The following is a 16,878-nucleotide window of genomic DNA, read 5'->3' as shown; positions in this document are numbered from 1 at the left end:
TGGTTTCCCAAGTGCTTCTTGAAGGAATACATAGTATGGGAAGGGGAGAAAGATGGTGTGGTCAGTCTTTATAAGTTTGGAGGACCACGGAGCACCCAAAAGGAAGGCTCTGAATGCAACCATAAAGACAGGATTCAAAAGGAGGAAAAGGTCAGGGCTAGAGTTACAGATCTAGGATGAATCTGAATTTCCTAATAAAATACAGGCAGATAATAACACTCAGAGGGCAAGTTTCTTTATATAGTCAATGTCCAGATACCTTCCTCTTTTGGAAGAACGCTTACTGTGTGGATTTTGGTGGAAGGAGGGCTCTACTTCTCACTATCAGAACCTAGAAACCAGCTATTCCTGCCTCTACCCGTCAGTGGCTGGAGTGTGAGGATGTATCAAGACCACGTCATTAAGGTGCTTCTACAGAGGACTTTGAGTCTTAAAGGAGAGTCTCAAAGATGCAAGAAAGACTGAATAAATAATTCACAGCACTGACCTCCCTAGTGTCAAGGTGCCCATGGTGATACCCATTCCAGACTCTTCTTTGGGTGGGAACTTGACTTCTGCTGAGTCATTTTTCCATGTATGACATTTCAGCCTCACCCCAGCCCTGAAGCTATGAACTACTCATATCTTTTTCAATAAATTCCTTTTCTGCCTAAGTTTATAAGATTTGGAGAACACTACAGGACAAAAATAGAACCTATGCTAACTTCCTCCGGACACTGGAGAGAAAGAAATACAAAGATATGAGACAGAGAAAGCATGCTCAGAGAGCAAAGGGTCAAAGGATTGCTTAAGATAAGGATTGAGGAATGAGCAATACCACAGAAATTAAGGCAGAGTTTACTGAAGAAAGGGTTTGCGAGGACTGACTCCAATTTTGCAAGAAGTTCTACCGTGGGTAAAATGCTATCGAACAGCATTGCATACTACAGAGATATCGTTCACGAAAGGAAGAGTCAGTCACTGTGGCAAATTTCATGGCTGTCTTACTTTAAGAAATGGCCACAGCCACCCAAGTTTCAGCAACCACCACCCTGATCAGCCAGCAGCCGTGAATATCGAGCAAGACCCTCCACCAGCAAAAAGATTACGACTCACTGAAGGCTCAGATGATGGCTAGCATTTTTTTTAACCAATAGTTTTTAAATTAAGGTATGTACATTTTTAAAATACATAATGCTACTGCACACTTAATATACTACAGTATAGTGTAAACAAAACTTTTATTTTTTTAGCAGGAATCTATGTATTTTTTAAAAATTTATTTTTTTCATTTTTCAAAATTTTTGGCTGCATTGGGTCTTCATTGCTGTGCATGGGATTTCTCTAGTTGCGGCGAGCGAGCGGGGGCTCCTCTTCATTGCAGTGCATGGGCTTCTCATTGCAGTGGCTTCTCTTGCTGCGGAGCACAGGCTCTAGGCACGCAGGCTTCAGTAGTTGCAGCATGCGGGCTCATTAGTTGCGGCACGCTGGCCCTAGAGTGTGCAGGCTTCAGTAATTGTGGCATGTGGGCTCAGTAGTTGTGGCACGCGGGCTTAGCTGCTCTGCGGCATGTGGGATCTTCCCAGACCAGGGATCAAACCGTGTCCCCTGCATTGGCAGGCAGATTCTTAACCACTGCACCACCAGGGAAGTCCCAACATAACTTTTAGATGCCCTGGGAAACCAAAAAATTCACGCGACTCGCTTTATTGTGATATTCACTTTACTGCAAGGGTCTGGAATCGAGCCTGCAATACCTCCAAGGCATGCCTGTGCAAATTAGTATCTCAAAAAGTTATCTTGCACTATCTCTCTCCCACCTACTTCCATGAGATCATGAGCACCACTGAGCATCAAGAGTCTTCTTCATCTGTTACTCTACAACCTGAGCATCCTGCTTTGCACACAGAATGTGCTTCACACACATAGAAATAAAATTCATTCAAGTAGAAGGGAAGAAATCAATTGGGGGTAGTGGGGAGACTTAACAATACAAATAGGTGGGTAGAAGTTCCTAGAGAAACTGGAAGAATTGGACTAATTATGTAGTGAGAGAGCCTATATTTAGAAATGTAAGACCCCTCTCAGATACCAGGGAAAGTCCAGAAAGTGGAAGAAAAGGCCCTTCTTATTGGTGAGAGGAGGCCATAGAGAAGAGTGACTATACAGAACCCCCATTCATGACCTTATAGAAGGGGAGTGTTTATTGTAGCTAACCTGTTCTTGTTCTACCTTCATGTACTAGTTTGTGGGCAGCAGGTAACCTGTCTTCTTACCTCTTGTATCTCCAGACTGAGAAATGGAATATTTCCTGCCATAAAAGGATGTCACAGTCATCAGCTATCACAGCCACCACCTGACGGTGAGCTGGTGAGCCCTGAGGGAACTCAGGAAGGAAAGAATACCTGTCATCTAGCAGCCATCGGACTGCAGTCACTCCCCACAGTGAGCCCTGAGGAAGTTCAGGATATGAAAACACAGGATACTGACCCTAGATAGCTGAGGTGCATTTCAAAGAAATGATTTCAGTGAGCCCAGACTCTTGCATCTTCCCATACAAAGAAAAGCGCTAAATGCCTTAACTTGGGATATCTGGTTTTCTTTCATTAACAATAATCTTTTGTCGTTCAGACTACCTGCTCTTCATTGCAAACCTTCTATATATCCTGGCTCCCCCCTCACCTCCTTGGAGCAGTTCTCTCAGGGTTGCTTGAGATGCTGCCTCCTGGGCTTGAAGTCCTAAAACTTCCTGCCAAATAAAACATAATTCTCAACTTTTAGGTTGTGAATTTTTTTTTTTAGTTGACAAGACCAAGAGGGGCCATGACCTAACCTGATGCTGTGACTGGTGAACAGCGCTCAGGGATCCTGGAATTGGGGCCAGATGCATTGGTCAAATAGAACTTTTAGATTGTCTCTAGAAACTGGGAGGAAGGAAGCAAATAGATATTTGGTGACGAGAAGAACAGTCTAAGACAGAGACAATCATGCTCCCCCCCCCCCCACCGTATTCCAGCTTCTCACACATTTCCCAGTGCCCTTGCAATTAATCAGGGCCATATGACTGGTTCCCGGCAACAAAATATAAGCAGAAGGGATGGGAGTCAATTCCAAGATGAGGCAGTTGAAAGGCCCTCACTTCCCCTGCGGGCAGTTCTGAGAAACAGGATGTGGTTTCCAGGCAATGGGTCAATACAATGGTCAACTTGGGTCCCTGAGTATATAGAGCAGATGCCCCACTGACTAATGCTGGATATGTAATCTGAGTAACAAATAAGTCTTGTTGTTTCAAATCACTGGAATTTCAGGGTCGTTTTTAAAATACTGCAGCATAATTGATCCTATCCTAATCTGTCACATCTACCTTGCAATCTTCTTTTTCCCCTTTGATAAGATTGAAACAGAGCAGGACCCTGTGGGTCCCCTGGGCACAAAAGCCTTTCTGTGTCTGTGTCCCCCATTTCTTGATTATAAGAAATAGGCTTCATTCAACCTCCATGAGCTTCCCTGAGCTCGGAGGAGCAGGTTCAAACAGTTGCTAATCAGGGAAGGGAGGGGATGTGGAGACAAGGGAGGAACAGTCAAGAAACAATAGTACAGCCTTAGGGCAGGGTCCTGGTTCCCCTTAAGGGATACACAGTATCTTTGAGCTGTTTTGCAGATACTGAAACCTGACCAGGTGGGAGAAGTTAACAGCATGCTGCCCACAAGCACACAGACCCCAGACTAGTTGGAACCAGAAGGTTGATGATGCTGACTCCCAATTACCTCCCCACGAACGATCAGAAGAATGTCCACGAGCTGACCACGCCCTCTTTGAACCATCACTAGAAAACTCCTCACGACCCCCTCCAGGTTGGGACACACAGTTTTGAGGGCATTGGCCTGCTGTGCCCCCCTTTGCCTGGCAAAGCAATAAAGCTATTCTTTTCTATTCCACCCAAAACTCTGTCTCCGAGATTTAATTCAGTATCGGGGTACAGAGGCCAGATTTGGCTTCAAGATTCACACTGTCCACATCTTTCATGGATGGCCCTTCACCTACAATCAACATTAGAGTCTCAAACTTGCCTAAAAAAGCTGCAAAATAACACAGTGGTCATTCTAAGTCACTACCTACCATGCACTTGTGTCACCCCTCTAGAAAAGTTCTTCCAATAACAAAGAGAAAGCTTCAAACTCGGTATGGTAGGACAATGGCAGAGAAAGTTGAGAGCTCCTCTCAGGTTTTAGGGCCAGTAATCCAGGAGTCTCCTAAATTTTCAAACACATATAATTTCTTTTGATATAACAAGGTACCCAGTTCTCTACCTTGTTCTATAGGAACTTGGGCGTCTGTTAGTTTATAATCCCACTAATTCCTCTGTCTCCTAGAATCCCCACACCTTGCCCATTTTCTCCTGTGATCACAAAGAATGACAGATCACCCAGCCTCACTCAATGACTGTCAAATATTTCAGGGTGTTCTAGCCTAGTCACAGAAGGTCTTTGCCGCTTGAGGAAAATTAGGATTATGCTATAGGCTATGTAGGGCTCTGTATTTGGGATGAGGGATAAAGGGAGACATACCTACTGGTTCTGGGCATCTAAGATGCTGGTTCTCTGGTGTTCCCAAATCTAAAATTCCTTTGTAGTTGCATTTGACTATTTGCCTTCCCCAAAGCAGCTCCATTCCCAACACTAAGCCTTTAGAATCTTATAACAAAGAAGAATTCTGTACTGAAGTTATGTCTAACTTATTAATGAAGGGTATGGATAAAGGTCAGCTTTTGGACCTGCAAATGGTATTTTGAGTACTGAAAGGCGAAGGGAGAAATAAAAGGGGATAAACATGGAAAATGGGAAGGGGGCAAATATGGGAAGGGCATGTTCAGAAGGAGACCAGGAGTCCAGGGTGGATGGAGGGACAGTTGAGGCTCCATATATGAGGGTGCATGTGGGTGAGAGTTTGCAGGGCAGGAAAGCCATCAGCTATTTGCTGTTTATCACGTAAAGAGCAGGTAGGCGACTGTGGGACTTGGTTTACATATATCATCTCACTTAATCTTCCCATTAACTGATATGAGACTGATACCGTTACCTCTGCTTTACATGAAAAAACTGAGACGTAGGTGAATTTATCAAGCTAAGCAAAACCAACCCTTCCCTTCTCCAAAGTCTTTGCTTCAGCATTTGATAAAGTTTATTTGGTAGAAGTCCTAGGTGTGTAACATCGTTAATCTTCTCCTACCAATACAAAGCCCACGCTGTACCCTTCTCAAAGCTAAATCAGGTGTGTTCTTCCAAACGTCTTCATGGGAAAAATCACATTATCACACCTATAAAAGAAAATCTTCCACTTACAGCTGCACATGCCTAGCAGAGAACAAAACTGAAAGCTGGGATTCACCAAAACTGTTTCCAACCAGGTGATATCATTAAACCACCACAAACTTTCAGCAAATCATTATCCAAACCGAGCTGATAAAGGACTTAGAATTTTGAGTCATGTGGTATGGCAGCCCCTCATGGGATCAAGCCACAGACACTTTTCTGACAAATGGACTTGTTTTAGTCAATCATGTATAGACTGATGGAGTCATTCTGTGCCATTCAGAGAGGAAGCAGTTTTCAATCATTGCTCAGCATAACCACCATGAAGCCCACATTCTAGCAGATAAAGCCCCTTGATCCCTGCTCCCACCACCCGCCAAGTTAATTATTTAGTGAATTTTTTCAGTGCTGTGTCTTCTCGTCTGGCAAGCAAGTAAATAAACTTAGGAGGTTTTTTTTCCTTTATCGTTCTGGTGGACTTTGTTTTATTTGGTGACACACCTGATTACCCTTCCCCGTCTTGATTATGGAGACAGGCTTCCAAAAGGCTTGCTGTTTTCTAAATTGTCAGCTTTCAAGAACAGTCAAGAATCTTGAATTTCCAATATGCATTATCCTGACTGCACATGTCCAGGGCAATTCAGGGGCTATCTCAGTCAGAAGTCTCTAAGATCCTGGCCTTCAGTCAGCCCAGAAGTATCCTGATTCCAATCATCTCTGAGAGTTGAAGCTGATGCTTTGACAATGATTACGTTAACTCCAAGAACTCCCAAGGACTAACTTTTCCTGCACTTACTTCTTACAGAGATCAGCCACAGAACTGCACCATCTGTTAAGAAGAGAGAAAAAACTCTTGGCTATGAACTGCTTTAATGGTGGGATGATATCCTGGAAGGGAACAGCACCTGCCCAGCACCCTCACTGATAAGCACAGTGTGGAACACCTGGTAGATGATGGCAGGTATTCTAGCGCAAGTTTTATTCTGTTTTTCTTATTGATAATTTCCAAGTTCTTCAAGTGGGCAAGTCAATACTACCTGCAGAAAGCAAGAGTATACACTGTGACAGGACATTCATTCATTACGCAAACATTTGCCAAGGATCTACTACAAGATGGGTCCTGGGCTAGGCTGGGATGAAAATGTAAATAAAACGTAGAGGTTATTACCCTTAAGAAGATTAGGAGACCTCACTCAGGTGTAGAAGCCTAACTAAGGATCTCCACAGAAGAGTCTTAAGTGCACGACAGAGGTATAGCCTGAGTGCTGTGGGAACACAGCAGTAGCAACAAACACTGAGGTATGGAAACATTTAACAGAGGAATTCATAATTGAGTTGGGTCCTAAAGAACAAGTAGAGTTTGGCTAGATGGGGGATGCACGGGAAGAAGGTCTTGCTAGGTGGAGAGAAGAGCATGTGCAATGCTCTGGAGGATCAAAAAGTTTGGACACGATCAAGATTTGGCAAATTGTTTTGATTTACTGAAAGTGGGTGGGCTGGGGATTGGGGTTGTCATGAGGTCAGCTTATAAAGGACTGAGAATGCTAAACTAAGGGGTTTGAACTCTATCCTGTAGGCAGGGGAGAGCTAACTGAAATTCATCAAGTAGTCTGTGGGCACTTCCAGCCAATATGAAGTAACAAACACCATCACATTTACCCTACCATCTTAAACAAGTAAAAACTATACAAAATCTAGGAAACAGTTATTTTCAGACATTGGACAACAGCCAATGCACAACAGTCATTCCTGAGAAAAGAGAAACAAATGAGCTGAGCCCTACAATAACCCCAGCATACTGTCTGGAGGAAATTCCCAGGTTGCAGGGCAGGGTTGAGGATACAGAGCTGAGAATTCAGGGAGACTAAGGTGGCTGGCATTCACAGGATGGAGTGCTGGAAAGGAAGCACTACACAGAGAGAAGAGAGCTGCATTGAGAGGAGAACACTGCAGAAGAGACTTCAGGGGGTTCCCCTCAAATCTTCAGCTGAGTACTGGTCGCTGCATGTGTGTGGAGTAACTACCCTAGTTGGGAAAAGAACCAATGAAAAGGCAAAATCACCACTGAAGTTCACACAGTGCCAGGGATAGTCTGTATTCCTACAGCCAGAGTGGAAGAACTTTGCAATACATGATGCACTGAGTAGAGTACTCAGAAGGATATTGCCTCAGGAATAGGGAAACTTAGCGTCAGAATGAAGGCTTCTCTGGTTCTAGGTAACACAACTTAGAAGTCAGTCTTTAAAGGATTAACGTGTTTCCAAGTAACAGAACACAGAGCAAGGCTCAACAATATATATATACACACACACATATCCATATATACATGCATACATACACACCTTGTTGTATATATAGGAGATATAGATATATCTATCTATATGCACATCACCTACATATACACAACAAGGTAAAATGTCTGACACTGAATAACAACATTTCAGGACATGCAAAGAAGCAGGAAAATATGACTCATAATTAGGACGAAAGCATCTTGATAGAAACAGACCCAAAAATAGTAGACAAGAACATTCAAACAGTGATGTAAATAATTCCATATATTCAAAAAGGTAAAGAAAAATATGTGCGTGATAAGTAAAGACGTGGAGGATATAAATGAGACCCAAGTGAAATTACAGTACTATAAATGAAAAAAAATCCATGTCTTAGATGACAAATAAACTGAATGGAATTAACTACAGACACTGAAGAAGACTAGAAAACTTTAAGACACAGCAATAGAAACTCTCCTAAATGACACACAGAGAAGAAAAAGCCTGTTGAAAAAGAAAAGCAGCATAATAAAGCATCAGTGAACCATAAGACAGTTTCAAAAGGCTAAGTATAATTTGAGTCCCCAAAGAAGGGAAGAAGAAAAAGGGGAGATGGAAAAAATATTTGAAGAAATAATGGATGAAAAATCTCCCAATTTGATGGAAGCTATGAACACACAAATCCAAGAAGCTATATGAACCCCAAGCACAAAACACATTAAAATAACTACACTAAGGTACATGATAGTCAATCTGCTTAAAACCAGCGATCAAGAGAAAACTCTTAAAATCAACTAAAGACACAGGTGCAGAGAAACAAAGTTAAGAATGATAGCAGGCTTCTCTTCAGGAACAATGAAGGACAAAAGATAGTGGACCCACATCTTTAAAGCACCAAAAGGAAGAAAAACTGTCAGCCTAAAAGTCTATATATCCAGCTTTCAAAAATAAAAGGAAAATAATGACTACTCAGACATATAAATGCTGAAAACTCCATTACCAGATTTTTACCACAAGAAATGTAAAAGGAATTCCTTTAACATAGAAAATGATACCAGATGGAAATCTCTTATTTCCAAAGGAATGAATGCTTACTAATGGTGAATACGTAAGTAAATATAAAATACTATTTTTTTATTTTAAATATTTTTTTAAGAAATAATTGTTGAAAGCAAAAATAATAACAATGTATCATGGGTTTTATAACATGTAGAAGGGTACAAAGAATGGGAAGGAAAACCGAAATAAACTGTTGTAAGATTCTTATATTTTTGTGAAATGGTATGACGTCACTTGAAGGTAAATTGTGATACACTAGACATGTGTCCCAAAAGTCCTAAAGCAATCACTAAAAAAGTCAATAAACGTTATAAATCAATGTTATTGTTCATAAGCCAACAAATGAGATAAAACTGAATCATAAAAATACCCGATTACTCAAAAATAAGGCATAAAAAGAGGAAAAGAGGAACCAAGAACATAGGTGATGAATAGAAAACAATGGCAAGAGGATAGATTGAAACCCAACCATATCAATAATCATGATATATTATGTGTGAGTGGTCTGAACACTTAAACAATTTAAGGCAGAGACTCATATTGGATTAAAAAATCCAAGATCCACCTATATGCTGTCTACAAGAAACCCGCTCTAAATATAAGGTTGTTTGTGCTCATCTCTGAAGACTGCACCAGCCCTAAAAAGCTGCAGCTCTGCAAAGTCACGCTTTTCCTCTGAAAAGTCATGGCCTCTGCTGAATATGGACTTTACCAAAGAGGCATGCCAAGTTTCACTGTGTTCTTTACAGCAAGCACTAAAATGCCACATTTTATCCCTGGCTTCTGGCTTCCTCGGTTCTCAAAATGGCCAACACTGGGACTTCCCTGGTGGCGCAGTGGTTAAGAATCCGCCTGCCAATGCAGGGGACACGGGTTCGAGCCCTGGTCTGGGAAGATCCCACATGCCACGGAGCAACTAAGCCCGTGAGCCACAACTGCTGAGCCTGTGCTCTAGAGCCCACGAGCCACAACTACTGAAGCCTGTGCGCCTAGAGCCCGTGCTCTGCACCAAGAGAAACCACCACAGTGAGAAGCCCACACACAGCAACGAAGACACAGCACAGCCAAAAAATAATAAATAAATAAATACATTTAAACAAACAAAACAAAAACAGGGGGTGATACTATATTACCCCTTTATTAAAAGAAAAAAAAAAAGGTCAACACTTTCAGGAAGCATTCCAACTTAACGGCCTTATCAAATCCTGTTAGACATCAGGTTATGAATTACCAGAAACCGTAATTTGTGCCATGAATCTGATAATCCTTTTCTTCCCCCTTCCAACTAAAACATCCATATTTTTATTCATTCATTCATCAGCCAAATAGTTAACATGTATAAGGCAGCCACTTTGCCAGATCTGTAGACACAGGTATATATTGGTGAAACAAACCACTGTAGTTTCAGTACCCATGGAGCTTAACATATAGTAGAGGAGACAGTCTGTAAATGAAAATATAAGTACATGTTGTGTTAAGAGTAGTAATAAAAACAAAGAGAAAATATTAGGAGGCGGGTGTTAAGTAGAAAATGTGGCCAGAGGCCTCCTCCTTGAGAAATAACACTTAAACCAAGAGCTGGGTAGGAGCTAGCCATAAGAACCACTGAGAGAGAGAGGTTCCGGGCACAGGAATAGCATATGTAAAGACCCTGAGGCAGAAGAATGGAATATGTTCAAGATGCTTGAAGGACAAGAACAGTCACCTGAGATGAAGCAGAAATGGTGGAACCAGATCATGCAGGGCTACGGTAAGATGTTTTCATTTTCCTCTAAGTACAATGGACAGTCATTAAAGCATGTTAATAGCAGGGTGACACACATGACAATTTCCATTTTAAAACTATCTCCCTAGCCAGCCTGTGGAGAACGGATTATAATGGGACAGGAGTGGAAACAGGGCGAGAAGTTTAGGAAGTGGTCACTAAAGAACAGGCAGGAGAGGAGAGGGGCTTGGGCCAGAGTGGTGATGACCGAGGGAAGTTAAAGGATTGGAGATGTGTTTCGGAGGTTGAACTGGCTGGAATATTCTGGCACCTTGTATGTAAGCTGTGAGGGAGAGTGCAGAGTCAAGGGTGATTCCAACTGGGTGGCTGAAACAAAAAGAGGGAGGCCTAGGGGTGTTACAAGTTTTGGGGTGGGAATCAGAAGTTCAGTTTGAGAATGAGGTTAAGTTTAAAAACTCTGAAAGCCATCAGTGCTTGCCCTTGCTCATGAGCCCAAACCAACTGGGCCAGCATCTCTGAGAGCTCAGATCAGAAATTATATCTCCCAACTAAAGAACATGGATCTAATATTGCCTGGTGCATCTCTACTTCCAAATATGGCGTTCCCCACCTCTGTTGCTTTTTCCTCCCTCTCCTTGGGACTGCTCTGAATGACAGCCTGACTGAATTCAGGTGGCCCAGGCAAGGCCCACACTTCCTTGGGTCAATTTAATAATGCACACAGCACCCCAGTTATAAGATAGAGACAATCAAAAGCCTTTTGCAAGGCTTCCCTGGTGGCGCAGTGGTTGAGAGTCTGCCTGCCGATGCAGGGGAGGCGGGTTCGTGCCCCGGTCCGGGAGGATCCCACGTGCCACGGAGCGGCTGGGCCCGTGAGCCATGGCTGCTGAGCCTGTGCCCCGCAGCGGGAGAGGCCACAGCAGTGAGAGGCCCACGTACCGCAAAAAAAAAAAATACCAAAAAAAAGTCTTTTGCAAGCTGAAGGCTGGGTCTAGCAGCCCATACGGTTGCTCCTTTGTCTTTCCAGCAAGCTGCATGACAGGTTTTACCAGCCTAATTATTTCTCGGTTAATCAATCTATCATTTCATCTCTCTGCCCCATTTAAACGCATGGCTTATATTTCACCATCCCCTCCTGCATGCAGAGGAAGTTGCTGCTAGCTTCTTCCCTGTACTACCGATCTTGCCCTTGACTGATATCAGGAGAAAGGAGACATTTCGAGACAAGGGCAGCCCATCTTCAATTCCAAAGAGCTGGAATTGTCACTCTAATGTGGGTGGACTTTAAAGTTTGGTGCCCCAAAGCACAGAGGAGCCTGCCGACCACGACACAGCCCCACCTTTCACACTATTCAATGGACCTGGAGGGGATGGTACCTGGGTCACAGGGTACCAGACGCACAGGCTCAAAGGCTTCAAAGCCCACGAGGACATGAGTCCATGGCCTAAAAGCACCAAAAGAACGGTCAGGACCACACCCTGGCCAGAAAGCAGAGCTCTCTTCCTGCACCATGAGGGCTCCTGGCAGAGCACTTTCTCCTGGGAGCTACGACCCTACACCTGAACACCAGAAAAGTCAGTCAAGCCGCTGGCAGAGGTGTAGCCCTGGGCCAGCAAAGGAGGAAAAACACCTTGTTCTGGGGATCTTCTAACTCTCACTAAACCTGCCCGGTTGGCCTGTCTAGCTTAGGCCCCTCCTTGATGAAGTACTTTCATTGTACACTTGCCAGCCTGGCTGCCTATTTCTGTACAATGAACAACTTTGTGGCTCCTCATGGGTTTGGGACTAAAAAAAACCATAGGTCAGATCTATCACCAAGAGATTTTTTTTTCAAAGTCTGTAAGAGGAAAAAAAAAAAGAATTAGAAGCCTTATTTCAAGTTTGCTTTTTAATTAAAAAAAAATGTAGACCTTCAAATTAAAAGTTTTTGCCAACAGGTGGAGAATAGTTCAATTACAGTATGGTCACGCAATAAGTTCCTAAGATGGAAAAAAAATAAAGGACTCGCTTTTCACAGTACGTTTTGCAGGGAGGAATGCTCAAAATTGTATATATATATAATTAATTACAATCATGTAGAACATATATGAAACACGGTAATGGCAGAAATACTGTAAGGAAGGGTACCAAACTGTCTACAACTGATACTGTTTGATGGAAAATTGTACTGTTTTCTTTTCTAATCATTTCTACTATTTACCAATATTTTCCTGATAAATTTGCATTCCTATTAAGAGAGACAGAGTTATTTTACTTTTAAAACAAATTAGACATAAATTCTTCTGCTTGCCTGTCAACAGCCCGCTTAAAGAAATAGATATAATTTAAATCTAAATGTTTTAAAATCACGGTCAACAAAAGGTTAAGAGTGCTACGCTACATGAAATCTTATTTCTGTCAATTACACTTAACTGAATCCAGGAAAACTAAACTTGTGGTCAAAACACTGGGATTAATATATAGATATATATATATGTATACACGTCTATGTATATATGTACGTGTAGGTATGTACACATGTATTTTTTACTTTTAATTTTGAGATAATTGTAGTTTCACGTGAAGTGTTAAGGAATCATACAGAGAGATCTCGTATCTGCTTCCCCCAGTGGAAACATCTTGTATCACACCAGGAAACTGATATTGGCACAATCCCCAGACCTTATTCAGATTTCACCAGTTTCACACACACTCATTTGTGTGTGTACACGTATATACACTTGACCCTTGAACAACGCAGGGGTCGGGGCACCAGCCCTCTGCACAGTCGAAAATCCATGTATAACTCACAGTTGGCCTCTGTATCCGTGGCTCTTCCCTATCTGAGATTTCACCTCTGCGGATTCAACCAACTACGGATCATGCGGTCCTATGGTATTTACTATTTTAAAACATCTGCACATATGTGGACCTGTGCGGTTCAAACCCGTGTTGTTCAAGGGTCAACTCCGTTTAGTCCTATGCAATTTTATCTTACGTGTAGACTCATGCGATCACCCCCACGGTCAAGGCTCAGAACGGCTCCATCACTGTTGCTCCCTTGTACAGCCATAGCCACCTAGTCCCCACGCTACCCTCTAATTCCCGGCAATGGTGATCAACTTCTGGTCAACGAACAATCATTGATCCCCATGTGCAAACCACCATGCCAAGCCCTGGAGGATCTTTTTTTTTTTTTTTTTTTTTTTTTTACTTTTTAAAACTACTTTGTTGAGTTCTGACTGACATTTGAAACATCATACGTATGGGATGTATACAACTCTATGAGTTTGGGGATAAATACATGACCATGAAACCATCACTATCATCAAGTCCGTTAACATTTCCATCACCTCCCAAAGTTCCCTCGCACCCCTTTATCATTATTATTGTGTGTGGGATAAGAACACTTAATATAAGATCTACCCTGTAGCCACTTTTATATATACAATACATACTGTTAGCTCCAGGCACCATGCTGTACATTAGATCTCCATAACTTATCCTGTATAACTGAAACTTTGTACCTTTTTTCACACACACACACACACACACACACACACACACACAATGTATTTTATTTCTACAAGAGATAAATAGACTGACACCAAGCACTGTAAATGGATGACCACAACAAAAGCAACAATGATTGCAATTACCACACACGAAACACACTCACACTATGTCATAATATTGACATTCAGTTCCCTGGAGGATCTTGATGCAAATATAAATGACATAAACAGGAAAGCCTAGTGGTTAGGAGTATGGCCGGGAACCAGACCAACCGGGTTCAGATCTTGGGTGTGCCACCTAGCAGCTGTGTGATCTGTGGCAAAGCACTTAAGCTCCCTGTGTCACAGCTCCTTCTTCGATAAAATGGGGCTAACCATAGAACCTTAGAGGGCTGTCGTGAGCATTCAATGACTTGATATCTGTAGAGCAAGTAGAAAGCGCCTGGCGTGAACAGATGTATGTTAACACATGTAAGAGCTCACCATCCGGTGGAGAACATACAGAGCTCTCATCAGGTCAGCCTGTGTTAGGTGATGTAATATCAAGGTAAGCACGGCACAGTGGGAGGATACAGGAAGGAGCAGTTCCTCCTGGCAGTGGAAAGCTAAGATAGGCTTCACAGGAAAGAGATTATTTGGGTTGGGCTTTCAAGTATGAGTAAGACTTTAACAGAAATAAAAGGGAAGGGACGATGTTCCAGGCCTATAAAACGATGTGCTCTGTGGTCCCGAGGCATGAGAAGGCGGGGGCCATTCTGAGAGAGGCCCACAAGATTGGAACGAGAGGACACCATGAGGAGACTAGACGAGGGTCTGTGAGTGGGGTGAGAGGAGAAGGGAAGGACAGCAGCCACAGATGCAGAATGAGGGAAGGCCGGGGCTGGGTTTGGAGCGGGTCTTGAATGCCAGGCTATAGTTAGCATTACAGCTTTGCAATCCTGGAGAAGGCCAGAACAGAGCAGAAAGAAGACAGTCTGTCTCCAGAACATGGGTACATCAGGAGGGGATTAGAATGCAAGGGAAAGTACTTTGTAAATTACAAAACACACAAGCAATAGTGATTTATTAGGAGGACGGCCTGATTAAAAACTAGCAGCAGCCACGTTGCTTAGACACAGTCACTATTCTTGTTAGATGCATAAAAACTTGGGAGTCTGGGGCACAGGGATTACAAGTGCTCAGGCTCACTCGTGCCAGAACCTGTTTTCTCCCCGCCAGGGCAGTTTCTGCTCCAGCCAGGTGTTCTCAATGCCCATCACCTCCAACCAGCCTTTCCCGGGGTTTCCAAAGGAAGCAGCTGTGCAGAGACTTCGGCAACTCCCAGTGTCTCCCCCGTCACTGGCACCCTCAGCTCTGTCATGGTGAGCCCACGGCGTTTATCTGATCATCCGGCCAAGGACCTCCTTCGGGCTCAGGACGTCCTGGTCCCCGAACCTGTGATGAGCTCCGGTTTCCCTTTGCCCTCCCCTGCCTTGGATGGAGCTTCGCCTCCTGGTTGTTTCCTGGGGCCTTTACCTCCCGTGTTTGCTGGGACTGTGATCTCCCGACCCAGGGCCCGTTCAGATTTCTGCCTTTTCACAACCGTATTCTTGCCTCTGGTCCCAGGATTTCCAATGACCTGTTGCTGCCTACTCCCAGGAGTGGCATGCAGGACAAGAATGTGTCTCCTCTTTGAAAAATTTTCTCAGTCAACCACCTTCTACTGGTTATTTTTCTCATTATAGAGAGGGAGGGAGGAAGGACAAAGAATCTATTTCACTTGCTTAAACTCATTGTACGGTTGGTTAACTCTACACAGAATGGGAAAAACAAAAGATTAATTATACCCTTTAGTAGCATCAGACCTGTTCCTCTTTGTTGTCATTCTATCCATGAGAAGAAAAAGATGTTGGAATAACTGGCGCTTGCTAAGAGGGTGGAAGTGGGGGTTTATAGTTGGGCTCTGAAAACTAAGGACAACCTCCTCCCCTCCACGCACTGCCCCCCCAAAATAATCCTTCCCTCTAAACAAGGTTGGTCTATGAACATGCCTTAAGATCACGAAGATGCCATGGACCAAGTCGTAGAAATAAATATTTCCAAGTACCCCTAAAACAGTATCTTTTTGTCCTCCCAATAAAGAGCAGTCCCCCTTCCCTATCTGAAAGATAGCACTCTACACAGCATATATCATAAGTACAATCCCTTTTCAACCAAACACGTCAAGACACTATCCCAAGCCTTCTTAGACCAAATTCACTTGCAGCCGCTAAATCAAATTTTCATGTAAATAAAGAAAACGATATCATTTGTAAAAAAAAAAAAGCACACACACACAAAACGACAAGGCAAGAATATCAAGACTGAGGAAGGGAGGAAAGAAAGAGAGAAACAAAGAGGAGGAAAGCTTCGATTTCTCTCATGTCAGAGCCCAGGCCCAACAAATTCAATTATTTATGTGTTTAGAAAATGCCAACATCTTCAATTCCTTAAGTCTCAGAGCAAACCCTTTTATACAGTCAGACTCTGTATCTTTCAAAGTTTTATGTAAGGGTGGTGTCCAGTCTATGGGTGATTTGTGTCTTTGCTTTTCTGACCTTCACCCAGGCAGAGGGCAAAGAGACGGCGAGAGGAAATACAACGTAAGTGATGGCAGGGAAGGATGATTTATTCTTAATTTAATGAGATAGGATAACCTATTAAGAAATTAATTGTGACCCGCTTTCACTGCAGCAGACACCTCAGTAAAGGACAACAGGTCATCTCCTTCCCCGACAAAGTCCCCCACCATCCACTTGCCCTATCTCCATCCCCGGGGATGGTTTTAGTTGACTTTGTTTCTGCACGAACCCGTGTCCCCTGCATCGGCAGGCGGACTCCCAACCACTGCGCCACCAGGGAAGCCCAGCAAGCCACATTTTAAACAAATTCCCTAGGAAACTCTGACCCAGGGTGTCAACACTCCTTGAAAAACACTAGGTCAAAAGAGACATTAAAACTGGAATACTTGGGTGTGGGAAGCAGGCGAGCTGAGGCTTCAGAGGAAAGAACCAG

At 43.1% G+C, this 16,878-nt stretch overlaps 1 long non-coding RNA gene across 1 annotated transcript; it reads left to right on the top strand.

Moving 5' to 3' along the window:
* The first annotated feature begins 14,532 nt into the window (after positions 1–14,532).
* LOC137228672 (uncharacterized) lies at positions 14,533–15,686 on the top strand. The gene is made up of 2 exons (XR_010945331.1): positions 14,533–14,660; positions 15,064–15,686. It is a non-coding gene; the product is annotated as an uncharacterized lncRNA (long non-coding RNA).
* Positions 15,687–16,878: the final 1,192 nt, after the last annotated feature.

Source organism: Pseudorca crassidens, chromosome 8, assembly GCF_039906515.1.
Source record: "Pseudorca crassidens isolate mPseCra1 chromosome 8, mPseCra1.hap1, whole genome shotgun sequence".
Classification (NCBI taxonomy): Eukaryota; Metazoa; Chordata; class Mammalia; order Artiodactyla; family Delphinidae; genus Pseudorca; species Pseudorca crassidens.
This window is presented reverse-complemented; position numbering and strand designations above follow the sequence as displayed.